Consider the following 16,903-nt stretch of genomic DNA (forward strand, 5'->3'; position numbering starts at 1 on the left):
AACAAATTGGGAGGAATGGAGTAAATTGTTTCAGCTGGCGATGCGTTCACGTGTCTTTCACTTTGAGGCATTTTTTGAAGTTTTTTTTTTAAATAGTTATGTGTGTGTCCCACTGCTGGGCAAAGGCTTCCCCTCTCCCTTTCCAGTCCTCCCTGTGCTGAGCAAGATCCCGCCAATTTTAGAAAGTTATTTGACGTTTAATTGTTTTGCTTTTATTGATGTAAAACTATTGTTATGCCCATTTTATAGCATTTAAACTAAGTGTCACGGTTGTATTTAGGTTTCGTAATATAAACGCATTAGTACTGCTGCTATACAGATAAATACTTATACCTGTGTCGGTACGGTATGGTACAGTCACCTGCAATAATATGTTACTCTTCAAAGGCCGCTAAAATATTTGACACGCTCTAATGGCTATTATATACAAATAAGATCGCGTCAGATATTTTTGGGGCCTTCGTTGTGTAACATATTGTTGCAGGTGACTGTACATTCATAACGAAAACAAGTAGATATTGTACTGATGTTAAATAATCCCGGTTCTAACCCAATTGCAATTTTCAATTGGGTTTTAATTGTCTTGTCACCCTTCAAGAAATACATAGCTTCATCGAAATCATTTTACAGTTATTAAAATGATCAATCCAACCAATGAGATTAATCAAATTCGTACCTTAATGGCTACGCCATTGGTATATTATTAGTCTGATTAGTTTTCATCTCAAGCCTGCCCGTTTGGTTTAATGCAATTATAACTTGGCACAAATTGAACGCGCTGACCTGTCCAGTTTAATTGGTTACTCTAATACAGATTACATAGAAAATCAATTTAGACGGGTCATTTAGTCTTCTAGCTAAATATCAGCCTTTATTATTTTATAAATGTGAATAAAACTAAAATAACAGTTTGTTTTCTTATTGATCTGAAGAACTTTGTCGGCTTATATGTAAATTGGACAAAACGACCTTAATTATACAATGTAAATATATATTAATAACTGCCTACTTAACTGCAGTCTAGACTAGACAGACTGCAGTTAAGTAGGTAGTCGATAGATACATATTTACAGACGTAAGGGAATCCAACTACGCGTAACAACGTGCAACGTGAGTTCATTAAAATTATCCTGACGACCGGCATCCTTACGTACCTAATATTTACAAGGCCCGAATTAAGTTGTCTCTTTGTTAATTTGACAGGGTTAAATTTAAGCTGGTAAATTTCAACAACCAGTCGACAGAAGGGTAGCAAATCCTGTCAACCATGTAACTGGGACTGATAAAAAAGGCCTTTATTTTTAAAGTGATTTCGTCGATTCTTTAAGTCCGTGTTCCCACCATAATCGGTGTGTTGTTCAATCATACAGCACGCAATAACCAAAATAATAGCTACCTTACACATGTATTAATCTTTCCAACTAATGTTTACAGGGCAATAAAGAGATAGGGCGAGTCACGTGCCGAGGCTGAACGTGATCGGGGGTCAAATTACGAGGTTTCCCCGTGACCCGGTCTACCCTATGTTCTTACTGTTTGTGCGTGTATACGTACCTAACAAGTACTCGAACTTCAGGGTAACCACTTAACCAGGGACATATGACCCCAAAATTTGTAGCGAGTACGCTTAATGGAATGAAATGAGAGCAAGGTTGTCGAAATGTTTCAGTGGGTGGCACAATGCTAGTCTATTTCAATAGAACTTGCTAACTATGTAAACAAACCGCCATATTGAAATTGTCTCTGAATGATGAATTTACTAGTGACGGGCAAGACTCCTACTTACTACTTTTATTTACTAATGTCAAACCACATCGAATAATAAAATACCTAAAATAAAAAACAAGTAGTTACTTATTTTTAATTTGTTTAATCACGATCAGAAGACAAATTAGTACTTAAGAATGATGAATTGATGTATTTTATAACCGCGCGGTAGGTACAGAGCGTGGGTTGGGTAGTGTGTAGCGGGTTCATGTCACAAACTTTAGTCACAACACTACCCATCATAGACAATTGTAGAATTTAAAAGAAACAAAACCGTCATTCCATCAGATCAACTTATGAAACCATTTTAAACTTTTAATTAAATATCCAAGATACAGTTATATATTTATATCTTTTACGGAACTAACCGTTTCAATAGTGTATATGTGTATGGTTTCAATAGTGTTTGATGAGGTGTTGTGAAAATTCAAAGAGAAACAGTGATAAAACAAACTTACGTTGTTTGTTTACATAGTTAGCAAGTTTTATTGAAATAGACTTTAGTAGAACCGTAGGCCGCTGGGGCAAAAAATGTTCTTGAGTGGATACGAACCGGAGGAAACAGTAAGATAACTATTGGAGAGCAGAGTGCCTACCGTGAACACCGAAGTTCGCAAATTTTTGGGCATATTTTACTTTTACTACAAGGCGCAGCGTGGTGAACTGATGACTTGGTAAAAGTCCGCTGGATGCGGGTGGCGCAAGACCGGTAATTGTGGCACTCTTTGGGGGAGGCCTATGTCCAGCAGTGGACGTCCTCTGGCTGATATGATGATGATGATGATGGTTAACACTCATAATATTTTTATGGTCTACAGCTAGCTAAATTATACTTATAATCGTCAATGTGGACGATACTTTGCTGAAGAGATCCTGTGGAAGAGATACATTATTATTATTATCTATGTATCTTTCTCTATATGTCATTGTAATTCATTTCAATCTTCTACAAGTTATTTCAGACCTCGTTCTTGATATTTTTAATCTATATACGAGTACTAGATGCCGTAGTAACAGAGTTAACGCGTTCTATTGTGAAAACTTATATTCTATTGTCGAACAACTTTCAAACTAAACTCGGAAGTTCTATTATTTCTGTGGCAACAATAGTTAGTTTTTATTGCAGTTTTGTGCCCGAGTGGAAGTAAAGGAGTGTCTACACCAATCATAATTACATCGGTGTAATGGTCGTGAATTCAGCTTGCGCTTAGGTAAATTTTGTATTACATAAATATCAAATGAAAATCAGAGACCCTAGCCAAAATGACAATCGTTTAGCGTTTTGTTCGTTACGGCGCAAACTATTGGCATTTTGGCTAGGCCTCCAGAATTGACAACTTTGAATTTGAATTGACTGCCCTGACTTAAGCTTAGTGATTAAAATCATCAATACAACCCGGATTACATCAAACATCTTTTTTTTCTAAATACATTATACAATCGCTCTCTATACCGACTATTATATAAGGGGTCTTAAAAGGAGGGCCTTAAAATGAAAGAAAAGAAAACCAGTTGAGCGTAATAGGGTTAAAGGTCACTGCATACGTAGGTACCTAATAACCTATTTTTTACAGGATAACGAAAGGATCGGAAAAATCACGTGAGATAAAGAGAGACTAAATCAATACGAAAAAGAGAAAAAAGGATGATTTAACTCTTAAGTTGTTAAGGATAGAAAAAATAAAATAATCGTCTGAAGATAGAGATATTTGTTACGTATCCCCTGTGTCTTTTTTTTATTAATCTTTTTTAACGTACTACTCCTTTTTTTTCTAGTACTAAGGGTCACATGACAGAGCTAAGTCGTGAATAGACGAATAGACGGATAGACTTCGCGGAATTATAAGAGTTCCTTGACTTCTTTATTTACTCAGGGAGTTCAGGGACATTGCCAAACCAATTACAATTTCTTACAATTTCTTACAATTTCTATCGTGCCGGTGTGCAAGTAACTTTACAGGATCTAGGTATTATAGATACGCTAGAACATTGTATTGTTTCTATCGGTAACTTGGAATTGAAATAGAAGGCGACCTGGGATTGCTCTCAGGCTGTCTAGTTCTTTTAAATTACTGCTAATCGTAGTGGAAAACTGGTGTGGAAATGGAGAAATATTCTCAGAGCTGTAAAATGGGATTTTCTTGTTAGTTTCCTTTGTTTGAGTCTTTTCTAATTATTTTTTCCCTTTCCATGAAATGATCAAACGAGTACAAGGAAATGTTCTTTAGTTATTTATATTTTTAAATTATTAAATTGACATTAGGGCCGATTTCTGTTTAGAGAAAATGATTTAATACCTAATAGTTTGTGTAAATGTATTGACCCATTTGTTACGCTTTTTAGAAAAAACATCAAAGTTAACGACCTAACATAACCTGACATATAATTACGTTTTTCTTAAGTATGTGAGTCTCAACTACTGATAATATTATCCCACTTGTAAGGATGCAGTTCAAAACATAGCTTTTGTCTTTCTTAATTTTGCGATGTCTACAGGAAAAACGCGAACCAGCTAAGCGTACAATAAAATGCGTATGATCGAAATCTCTTTTACACTGCCATTAGACAGAATTGCAAATACAGAAACTCGACTATTCAAACTCGCACACACTGAAAAGTAAAATCCAGATGCGTTCCCTTTGAGCATTCTTCATAAAAATATTATTAAAAGCAATAAATGGATGAATGCATCATAACGGTGACATCACGTCGAAGCGACGGACGTCTTGGGAATATAGGTCATGGAAGTGGCTTACGTTTGGCCAATGTTAGAAAATTTTCTTAAATAAGCGTAGGTACTTATTCCGTAAATTACTTAGAACTTGGGGAATCCGGAAGGCTTACTTTACTTGAGAATAAGCCATGAACATATAAATATTAAAAATTTGGCACTGTTTTAATATACCTGGGCAAGTCTCTCGGACACCCCCTATATAAGATTCTTAGGCATAATTGGTGTTCAATTGTCTTTATTTTTGGAAGATTACTTGTTAAGAAGATCGATTAAGAAAAATAATATATATACTTATTTAAAAAAAAACCTTATTGTATCGCATTTCATAATGCTCAAATGTCTTCTCTAACTTTCTTCAGAGTTGTGACATTTTCCCTCACATTATTGTATTTTTAAAACACAAGGCAGGGAAATTACTTTTAAATTACTTTGAAGTGCTCGGGAAAGCCTCTGTAGTAGCAGCTTTTTCCAAACAATTATCGTTCAAATAAACTCCCGTCTACATTTTGTATTATTACTTAAAGCAGGTAAATTAAGTATCTTTGTGATAGATTGGGGAGATAACTTGATAACTTTTACTCTTTATTTAACATCTATAAAAATAATGATCAAATTTTTAGTTAGGATATCCACAACGCAGGCTTCGTCAGGTGGCCACAAATGCAAATCCGCAACATGCTTCATCCAAAACAAACCAATGATGATATCCGCAACAGGCTTCATCAATTTCTAAACAATAATGCAAAGTTAAACAAAGCAATTGTCACGAATCGTACCTGGCTCAAAAGTCCCCATCACACTGGCAGCGTTACCACGTTGAATGGCCAATGAGATTTGTTGAATCAGGTACGATCCGGACCGAGGGTCACATCCCCTGCCCCTCAGCCGCCGGCCCAAATCCCTTACGAATTCCTTGGCCTCCAAAGCCCAAGGTCCAGCAGTCTCGACTGCCCCTCAGCCGCCGGCCCAAATCCCCTACGAATTCCTTGGCCTCCAAAGCCCAAGGTCCAGCAGTGTCGACTGCAACTGGCATAAAGTCGTACATTGGCTCCAGGGCAGAGTACTTAGCATGTTACAAAACTACCTACTACTAACTTTTACTACAAATTTTGCATAAAAACAAAATTAATATTATTTTAAACCAAAATCTCATCAATTATAATTTGTGTTTCATTTGCATAATATGATAATAGCCATTCAATCAACAACACTCCTAACCGTACATCGGTGGACAAAAGGCATGAGTGTACTGAAGTATCATTATTTGGAACTTGCTAACTATGTAAACAAACCGCCATATTGAAATTGTCACTGAATGATGATTTCAATATGGCGGTTTGTTTACATAGTTAGCAAGTTCCATATAGAATGACACTATGTTCACTTGTTCAAATAGCGAAAAAGATGTGTTGTATGTGTCTAGTTAATAATGTAAAACATGGAAGATATTTGGATTAGTTTAAATTACCCCGCAGCCTAAATTGCCTCCCTGCACCTTAACAAGTGTTGGTAGGCCAGTATAAGTCTATTTAAAATATATTCAAATTGTTCAAATCATTCACAATAATCTTGAAAGTCAATCTCCATTGATTTTATCCTCATTAATTAAAGTCAGCATTATGTATCTATTTTTAGTTTTTTTAGATCCGGGCTTAGATTAGGTAATTTTAATTTGAATCCGAGTTCAAGTTGCGGTAGGGCTAATTATTTTTAGGTATTCTGGAATTCAAAATGGCAGCCCCGCATATTCATAATCAATCACGATATTCGTTTTGAAAATGTTTTTCGTTTTGCGTACCTACCTAATCAGCTATCATTTCAGCAAAAATATACCTATATTTTATAAAGATGTCAAATATTTTGCAAATATATCGAAATAATTGAGTAATGAGTGTAGAAATGGAGATATTTCGATGTCGTCCCAAGACGCAAACAAATGACATATTGGTTTTATAGAATATAAATAAATAGACTTCTAATGCTAATGTAATGCATTTGCTCATGGAATTATATTTAAAAGATTGTCTGAAAGAAAAGCGTAAAAAAATCGCTAACTGTCTTACTGTTTTAATTTTTTTTTGTGTGTTTAATGAAAAATTTAATAAAATGTTTAAATTATTGTACTACCTATTCTAGTACGTATACATATTATTATCTACCTATTCTAAATGCAATGTTTGGATTTTCCAATTTGTAAGATGGGATAAAGTACTCTAATTTCTCTACACCAGGGTTCGGCAACCTTTTAGCAGCCAAGGGCCACATAGTAGTTAACGAAATTGACGCGGGCCGAACTTTGGTAGGTAATATTTGTGACTTTGACGTTTGTCAATATTACATAGGTACAAAATAGCCCGGGAGACTTGCTTGCTTAGTGGTCTACACCTTATAAAACAAAGTCCCTTGGCGCGTCTATCTGTTTGTGTGTATGTGTTATGTTCACGATAAACTCAAAATCTACGAAACGGATTTTCATGCGGTTTTCACCTATCAATAGAGTGATTCTTGAGGAAGGTTTCTGCATAATTTATTAAGGTTTTGTGTATACCGCGTGTTTTATCAATTAGTATCTACTTCGAGGCACTACACTAAGCTACGTCCAGGTGTCAACTTATCTGCCTCTCAAGAAGAAAATAAAAGTACATTTTTATTATTTATCTGTCTTCTACCCTTCATCAACGGTAAATCGTTGGAAGCACTTAATTTTTGTTTTTTATTATGTACGGTAGCATATCTAAGGAGCCCTGCAGTGGGTACTAGTTTCAGGGAAAGCGACTGTTGTTTTATTTTTAACTCAAAACACAAATAATCCTCATTCCAGTTTCCTTACGAAGTGCACGATTAAATATCTAACTATATGCTGCATGAGCATGAGTTTATTACCTTTTGTTTAAAATAATTCTACTGTATCACTCGATCACCTGCTTGACACAATACACACAGTTGATTGTAATAAGAAAAAAATATTTTCATTCAGCGAGTACATCTGACAGCAAACCGAGGGGTGATCGGTCAAACCCTATAAGTCCAGATTTTTTCATTTTAATTTGAACTCTACACATACCACACATAGTTACAATTTCAAAAACCCATTTTCTCGACTTATCGGGTTTACCGCTCACCCATCGAAACACTCTACACAAAGCAATAATTCATTTTCATTGTTCTTGGCTATATTATTAGGTTAATTAGGTTTTGTTCTCCTCTTTCTGTATTTTAGCCTTATTCAAATACTTGAAATGAAAGGTAAAGTTTTTATATTTTGGGTCAATAGTCCGGTGGTGGGTTTATTTAACATGATTTACCTTCAAGGATAATGAAATGAAAATAACAACGCAGATTTCATTTAATCTGTTTCTGGTTTAAACCCGAATATAAATAAGTGGGATACCTGTTCACAATAAAAGAATAATAAACTCTCTGTATTTTCAGTTCGCTCAGAGAGCAATGGAGCGAGTTATGTTTTGGGGTTTCTTTTTCCGAATTAGGATTGAAAAGATTACTACTTATTACCGAAATAGCTGACATTAATAAAGTTTCCGAATAAGTATAAATGCAGGCGAATACTTGTTAATCAACTTACTTATTAGGTACTCGCTGGACAGAAAGTGGGGTGATGCTTTGTGGGAAGGTTCCCATCAAGGTAAATATCTACCGTCTGGGCCCTATTGCATAACAAACTACAACTAATATTACAAGCGGAACTCCTTATTTAATAAGTGAAATTAGAAAAGGAGTTCCGCTTGTAATATTAGTTGTAGTTTGTTATGCAATTGGCCCCTGGTCAAAACTATAGGAAACCGTTTGTTGAGGACAGCCTAAGACTGGTTGACGTTCGAATGTTATTCCAGGGTAACGAAAATACCTCATATCACTATCAGTGATATCAGTAGAATCACAGCTGTTATTCCCATAATTTCTCACGTGCGACATCTAGTGCACCACTACTGTACCAGAATAAGTGTCATCTTCAATGGCGTACAATTTCTATGGATATCGAGTTCATACTAGTATAAGCCTGATATCATGCGATGGTGGCTGCACATAGCATAGTAAGGATGAATGGTATGATGCATGCTCGGAGATATCATTGTCTTCGTATATTCAAATGCATAAGAGCCCATCTTAGGAGGACTTTGCGGCTGTTACGATCTTACGTGACAAGAGAGCTGTGTGATATGTGAGACAAGAGTAATGTGATTACGTTGGGCTGATGTTTAAGCATGCGAATCATGCGATTTAAGATAGTTAACATATACCTAAGTTATATTAAGATAGATTATGTAATTAATAGTCAATCCAGTAGAGAATGAGTTAGTTGAAACTGTGTTTTTACAATTCGGGAAACGGGGTACAATATCGCCAAAGGAGCATTCCACGGGCTGTCCCGTACAAACGCATTTTATTTCCTGTGTTGCGACTTTTTCTCGGCATTTAAAGCAGGCGATTATTTTTCTGTGCATATTTTTGACCATTTGTCAAAAGGAAACTCTTATACCTTTAAATCTTCAGAAACTTTGCGTTTGTACGGGACAACGGTTAGACAATTTCATGGAATGCTCCCAAAGTGGTTAAAAAAAACGGGATATCGAGAGCCCAAGGCCAAGAAAAATGGCGTTGTTGATGCGAAGAACTATAATTACTAAAATAGAGCTGTTTGCTGTCCGTTGTAATTGTTATTTATTTCATTACATTCTGGATTTCACGCGTCTATAAATCCTGGTCTAAATAAGCTTGCGTGGGGATATAGACCCAACACGTAGATGCCCTTTGGAGAGCTTTAATGTCATGTAGAACGCCTGCTGGAACCCGTTCATAGGTGCAACAATAGACACCCATGAACCGGTCTCAGCAGGCATTGATGCGACTATTGTAGAAAAAGTGAATACGTAGTGTGGACAATGAGACTGAGTTATTGCAAAAACGTCCGGACACCTGCCATTTTAACAATGTTAGTACCTATACGTTATCATTACATTTATTAATATGTATGGATGGGCCATCGGCGGGATATTTTTAATTTTACTTTAGGTACTTTTCGTACGATACTGTTTAAAAGAGAAAAAGATTTAAGTAGTATCGTTCACAGATTTTTTATTTGGAAAACCTTTCGCCAAATAACGTGGATAATTTCAATTACATCAATCATCAATTTCATTTACAATTATGTACTTATGATTGTTTTAATGTAATAAATTTTTGTTGAATTCATTACATCCCAAAAATTTTAACCCAAAATGCCGTGTATTTATTAAGTCCGCTTAATTAGCGGCGGGCTTTATAAAGTTTCCTTTTATTGCTTTTACCTTTATTCTCTTTATAATTTTTTACCGACTTCAAATATGGAGGAGGTTATATAATCGATCGAAGGTAGGTTTACTATATTTTGATGCTTAGGTAAAAAGGTCTGATGATGGAAGTATCTTTTATAAAATCGAGAGCTTAACTGAAGGGTCACTAAACATCGAATCAATATTGCGAAAAATACACGAGATTTTATCAAACACCATTTATTTTTATTAAGCGTCTGTACTTAATAAAAATAAATACTTAGTGTTTGATAAAATCTCGACGCCGGTCACAACCGCAGCCTGCATTCAGCAATGCAAATAGAATCCTAATATAATATGAATTTCATTTCGATCTTGCTCTCACCGATGATACCTTAGCTTGTCTGCTAGAAAATATATACGACGAGGAATATGCAGGCAATCTAACGTATAAGTCGGTGCGTTTCAGAATAACGGCCAAAAGTGATTGTTATTCACGTCGGGGCGCTCGGTGCGTGGCGGGAACATCCGAGAAAATTGTGTGTCACATTGGCGGAATAACATGTACATATCATTATTAGAAGGAAAAAACAGTTGTTAAGCTTAATGGGAACTTGTAAAACACATTATTGGTATTATAATGTTTCTCCGTCTATAAGGTAGGAATATATGGATTGACTGTATCATGTATATCATTATGTGTTATCTATAAAAGTCGTTTATTTGCTTAATTCTCGTCTAAAGAAGACTGAGAAAGACAAGTATTTTTCTCCTTGTAGTAGTCGTGAGAAGCAATTCATATGATAAATATCATTTCTTCTTCTCCTTCCTTGCCGTATCCGGAAAGACGGTACCTAAGTCCTTCTATTTACACATACACCCGCAACTCGACTGGACAACTCCATTGCGCGCAAATATCATTTACTCAGTAATAGTCATATATTGTCATTTATATATTTATTTATATAGCCCGGCCGGAAGCGCAATAGATCGACTCGTCTCTATGGATCAACCAACTCGCCTATCTCACTACACTTCAACAATGTACTATAAAGTAAAGGCGTCTGCCGTGGTTTCACAAAATGTCTAACAGTTTTACCTATGTTCGATATTTGTTTTATGGCGTAAAATTGATATGCTCGAACCACACGAGTGCGCTGTCACACCACCAACGTATAATATAAAATCATCACGCATCCGCATGCTACCTACATAGTGGCGCGTAATCCGCAGTCCCCGGGGCCACGGATAAATGACACGCCAGCTCGCCGCTCTAAAATAATGTGGCAACATAAATTGGACAACTTTCAGTTACTCGCTAACATAGACTAGGAATCCTCTAGACCAAGTTTAGAGCAATTATTTCATGCAACCGATGATGCCAAAAATGCGGGGTGCGCGGGACGAGGTGAGCGAAGTCCCGTGCTGTGATTGGTCCGTTCAAAGACACGGACGTCACACAAAGACAATTTTGACTCGAACATGGAGTAAAATTACCGTATGCGTGGCAGAGGAGGAGCAGTCTGGAGGATGTTTTGTCTGTACTCGCTAACAACGCTCGAGTTTTGAATAGAGAATGGCAGCCATAATTGTCTTCGAAATTGGAAATTATTCGAAAGGCACTTTGCAGTTATAATAACACTAGATAATTGGGGTGGTGGGGGTAAAGCATTAGCTTATTTTCCATCTCACGCTCACTTGAAAATTGTTAACAATGGTCTGAGCTTATACTGAAAATTATCAGTATCGCTGCGATACCTACAAAGACTCTGGCTATACTCGTACAGTGGGACGACTATTTAAACTTTAATATAAACTTTAATAACTATATTTTCTAAACCTATTAAAGTAAAACTAGAAACTGTTAATTCAAGAGCTGCATCATTTCAATATTTCTCTGAAATCTAGATTGACAGGCTATGCTTAGTGTGGATCACTGTATTGTTTATTTTGTACCTATGTTCTTTTCGTTGAATGAATATATTTGGATTGGATTTATTAACTCATTCAGCCAATATTGTAGCACAGCGCTAATCGCACCATATTTTCATTTCACCTCTACAAACCATGGCTACGTACCGGAAAATCCATGATGTCGGCTACGATATAGCTCTACGGATGTATCCACCTTAACAGAATGAATGACATTTGAAATTAATATGATAAGATTGTACGTGCTTATGTAAGTATTTCTGCACATGAATTGCACTGCAAGTCGTGTTGAAGGCTAAGGGATATATAGTATAGTTCCCACATACGGCACTTCAAGCACGTGTTCTATTTTCAATTAGTAAGACTGACATTCGATTGTCTTTTTTTTTCATGATTGTCAGCCTGGTAAAGGGTCGCATCATAACAATAACAAAACAAGTTGAGATTATAATATATTTAGGTCTAACCAATTGCGAGACGCAAATCGTCGAATTTCATTATTCGTTTTTTTTTTGCCAACCTAAAAATGGAATCTTCTCCTGATTAACCTCTCGTCTCGAGATAGCATACGGGTATTGGGCGTGATACGTGAGTGCGTACTTGATATATCATCTCAATAGGTTCGGAGCTTTCCCAGAATTCCTATTTACGGAAATAGCAATAAGTATAATGAAGTTGGGTAATATCTGCTGCTTATTTTTATTCTTACCTACTCGTAATTATTGTTGGGGAAAGGTATGTATATGTATATCGCTTCATTCTGTTTAGATAGCCTTACCACGAGTTGGCACTTGAAGTTAACGTAAACGACTGCGTAAACTCTATCGCAGTACATCTCGCTCGCACTGATTTATTGGTGCGATAGAGAGGGAATGCGATCGAGTTCACGCAGTCGCTAACGTAATTGACAAATGCCAGTTTTGGTTGAAGGTATGGCTGCATGTAGCTTATTAATATGTATTATGTAAAACAAGTGTAAGAATAATATACAAACTAGTTTAGTCACATACTCAGTTATTTACTACGACAAAATCCCCACGCAACTTATTTACCTAATACCAATTTTTATAAAGTAGTGGATTGGTCTAAACTGTACAATTTCTGCCACACTTACACGAGACGTAAGATACTCGTTTAGTTCAACTTACCTGAAACAAATAATGATTATATTAATAGTGATATTCAGTACATAAAGTAAAATCTTAGTGCAGTCAGCAGCAACAGTTGCTAAGCGGGCGAGGTGTTCAAAATGATCTTGACGCAACTTTATTTTTTAAGAGAATAAATAAGAGCGCTTCAAGGTAATTTTGAACACCTCATACGCTTAGCGACTTCTGCTGCTGACTGTACGTACATACATAAGGACTGCAATGCTTGGAAATAAACGAAAAGTGGAGAAAATACTGTCTCGGGCGGTACTAGTACCTGCGACTCCGAAATTCCAGCTTGCCGCTATACTAACTGAGACTTACCCGACAGCGAATATTTCAACCATCATCATAATCATTCAGATGTGCCTTAAGAGCCAACAGGAGTGGTCATTCCTCCATACAAACGTACTCCTCGTTTTCCTCCGTGGTTTTTGAAGCTAGAGCAATGATTTTTTCAACACAGATTAATATTGTCAGTATCTGTGTCGGACCGTTTTGCTTTTTGTGATATTTTTGTTTTTTAAGGCGCTAGAGCCCTTCAAAAATGGCCAAAATGGCCTAATTGACTATGCCGCAATGAGAGGCGTGGTATTCAAGACTGATATCAATTAGCCAAAAAATCAAAACGGTCCGACACAGATAATTTCATAATCATTTAGATTTCCAAATTTGGTTACGATTGGTTAAGATTTGGAGGAGGAAAAAGAGGACTACGAAACCTCGATTTTTGTCATTTTTACGCAGGATTTTTCGCCTCAGCTGCAGTTGTCCCTATCGCACTAATTTTAGGGGCGGAGTCAAGTTTCTAAATACGTACACAGCCAGAAAAGTGATGGGCAATAGTCGACATTTAATGTCGATAATCTAGTGATAAGAATTTATCGATAAACCGTCTTGTGTGAAAATATCTAGATCCTCCTAAGACACAAGGGGTTTTGCGTTGAGAGGGAACACATTTTTGTAGTTACATAGGTACAATCTATTTTGAACTTTTTGATTCTAATATTTCAAATTAGAAATCAAAATCAAAAATATTTTATTGCATGGTTATGGGTTTACAAAATTTTTAGGTAACGTAAAAAGGTACAGTCACGCTCCGTAATTGTCGAGCAATTTAAGGTCCTAGCTAGGGAATGCAATCTCGCACCAAGATTGGCGATTCGAGATCTCGCACGAAAAATCCGAATCGAAATTGGGTGTTTCGAGATCTCGACAGTCAGATTTTCGGGATCGAGATTAATATCTCGACGAGATCGAATTTGACAAAGTAACTAAAAATGTGTTACTTTAATCAAAAATCTCTAAGAATTCCATACATATAGACATCGTAAAATTGGGCGTATCGAGATATTCCTAGGAATATAATGAAACGCCGACATTTCATGATCTGCCTAGCGAACACCAGCCATTTTGTGTAAACCTCAAGGTGTGATATTCTGATATTCCTATAGTCTATATGCAAATTAAACAAAAGTCGTCTCCTTCACGATTTTCGTCGACATCTCTTCTAAATACCTAAAACTGGTATGGACGTGTTCCTCGTGGTCTCCAGAATATGAATAGACCGGTTTTTATTTTATGGAGGGGGGGGGGAGGACGTGTCGAAAAAAAGGAAAAAGTGGGCGGCCGACCAGCATTGATATTTGTTCACGTCTTTAGTCCTATGGGACCGATCGGTTCGTGTGAGATGTCGTTTGAAAGAGTATTAAACGTGCAATTATTGTTTTATAATAACCGTAGTCATAACTGTAGTAATTTACAAAATATTTAAAATATATGATTTTTTACCGTGCATGGATGGCATAAGTACTGACAAAACATGCGTCTAACTCAATAAATTATAACTTTACCGCAAAATTAATGTTATTATAAAATATACGAAAAATTTCATTAGCTTTCCAAAAACAGAAGTTTTATTGCTGTATGATATTATATAACAAAGTAATGATGAATTTTGTTCCGCCACGTAAATGGCGGGCGACCGACCTCAACTGATCATTATTTCTCGGGTTCTATTTAACTGATCAATTGGTGATGCATACCATTAGGAAGAATATTAAACATACTACAATTGGTTTCTAATAACCGTAGTCATAACTGTAGTCATTTACAAAATCATTGAAAATATATGATATCTCGATCAATTATTTTACAATGCGCCCGCTATGAAGCTAGGAATATCAAAGAATGCATTGCTCTGATGGATCTGCCGTCTCTTTCATAAGGAAGATCGTGATATGCCTGGGTTAATATTAGATCAAGAAATGGTGGCGTTTCATGATACGCCTAGGATTACGATTTTACGATATGCCGCCGACATACTACTTATTTAAGGTACCTCATGTTATATTTTGAAAATAACAACAACAAATTAAATTGACATTTAACATAAAATCAATTTTAATTTTTACTTTACTTCTATGAAATGCTATCGATGTTAAACCACTATTCGCCTTTACTTAGAAACTGCGTAACAATAATAGAGCTAAAGCCGGACACATAATAGCACTGCCTGAACAACATGAATCTAAGGTCATATATTACTTAAAACAAAGTATTTCACTTTCAGTCTTGTTCGAGATCTCGAAAATAATAATCGAGATCTCGACCGAGATTGCATATATCGAGATTTCCTGTCAACTAGGTTAAATTTCGAAAATACGTGCGAGATCTAGCGAGATCTCGAAATTGCGAGATCTAGATTGCATTCCCTAGTCCTAGCTAAATTGTTTCATACACTTACTCTTACTCTATAGAATATCCAATCCGGCCTTACAAAGACGTTAATATTTATATTTGTCATGTCTATACTTCGTTTCTGAGCATTATTGAAAAAAAAAAACTTACTTGATACTAGTATTAACCACTAAGTACATAAATAGGGTAATTCGCCAGTAACAGACCACTATTAGTAACTGGCCACGCCAAACCAAAAATGAATTCTATTCACCTATAAATAGAATTCATTTTATTATAAGGTGGCCAGTTATTGAAACCTTATACCTACTAAAATGAATTCTGTATAGAGGTGAATAGAATTCATTTTTAGTTTAGGGCGGCCAGTTACTGGCGAATTACCCTATTCGATATCGAGTTCCGTAAACGTAAGCCGGGTAAGTAAAAAAGTTCAATCGCAATAGGGTAATTCGTCAGTGGCCACCCCAAACCAAAAATGAATTATATTCACCTATAAATAGAATTAATTTTAGTATAAGGTGGCCAGTTATTGAAGTTATTGAAACCTTATACTAATATGAATTCTGTTTATAGGTGAATAGGATTCATTTTTAGTTTAGGGCGGCCAGTTATTAAAAGTGGCCAGTTACTGGCGAATTACCCTACTTAGTAGTAGCAGTAACAAAAACTGACAATGCAAATTGCAATCAGTGAGGTGCGCGCCAGCGCGAGTACGGGCGCACCGCACGCGTCTGTGTGCGTGCATTACACATACAAATACAGTCTCTCACGCCGCGGTTACGCCCCGTCAGAGCGACGGGTATATTCAGCTTGAAATCTCAAAATTGACTTTTAGCTCAGCTCCCGTTTCGTCTTAAGAAAAGCGCCCAGCATAGTGTAGGCATTCTTGTATAATGTATAGTTTGCTGGCGTTTTTGTTCTACAAGCTTTTATTTGAATGAAATGAAACCAAAAATGAGATTTTTGCCAAAAACTTATAATATATCATGTATAAGAAACATTTTGCAGTGAACGAAATCGCAAATCTTTTGTGAACGTTTACCACATTAATGTTTAATAAACAGATAAAAACAATAAACTGTGGCTATTGTGGTGCAGTTAATGGTGACTAATGTGGTATCCGTGTGCAGTCATGAAATGTTATGGTCACAGATAAGTTCCGGTGGTAATGGTTTACAAATCCATAAAATATTGCACACCTATAAATATAAAATATTTGGGGACCTAGTCCTAAACTAAGCAACACTTCTACTATAAGTAGTAAGCAACTATAGAGATAAATACATAGAAATATGCATAACTCAGAAAAAATATCTGTGTCACACACAAATAAATTTCCTAACAAGGATTCG

The 16,903-nt window shown here is 36.1% G+C and overlaps 1 protein-coding gene across 2 annotated transcripts in view; it reads right to left on the minus strand.

Annotated features, from left to right (window-relative positions):
• The window catches only part of LOC134663993 (dual specificity calcium/calmodulin-dependent 3',5'-cyclic nucleotide phosphodiesterase 1), a 293,727-nt gene that overhangs the window by 133,896 nt on the left and 142,928 nt on the right, over positions 1–16,903 (minus strand). The gene's annotated exons all lie outside the window — the stretch shown is intronic.

Source organism: Cydia fagiglandana, chromosome 4, assembly GCF_963556715.1.
Source record: "Cydia fagiglandana chromosome 4, ilCydFagi1.1, whole genome shotgun sequence".
In the NCBI taxonomy this organism is placed as follows: Eukaryota; Metazoa; Arthropoda; class Insecta; order Lepidoptera; family Tortricidae; genus Cydia; species Cydia fagiglandana.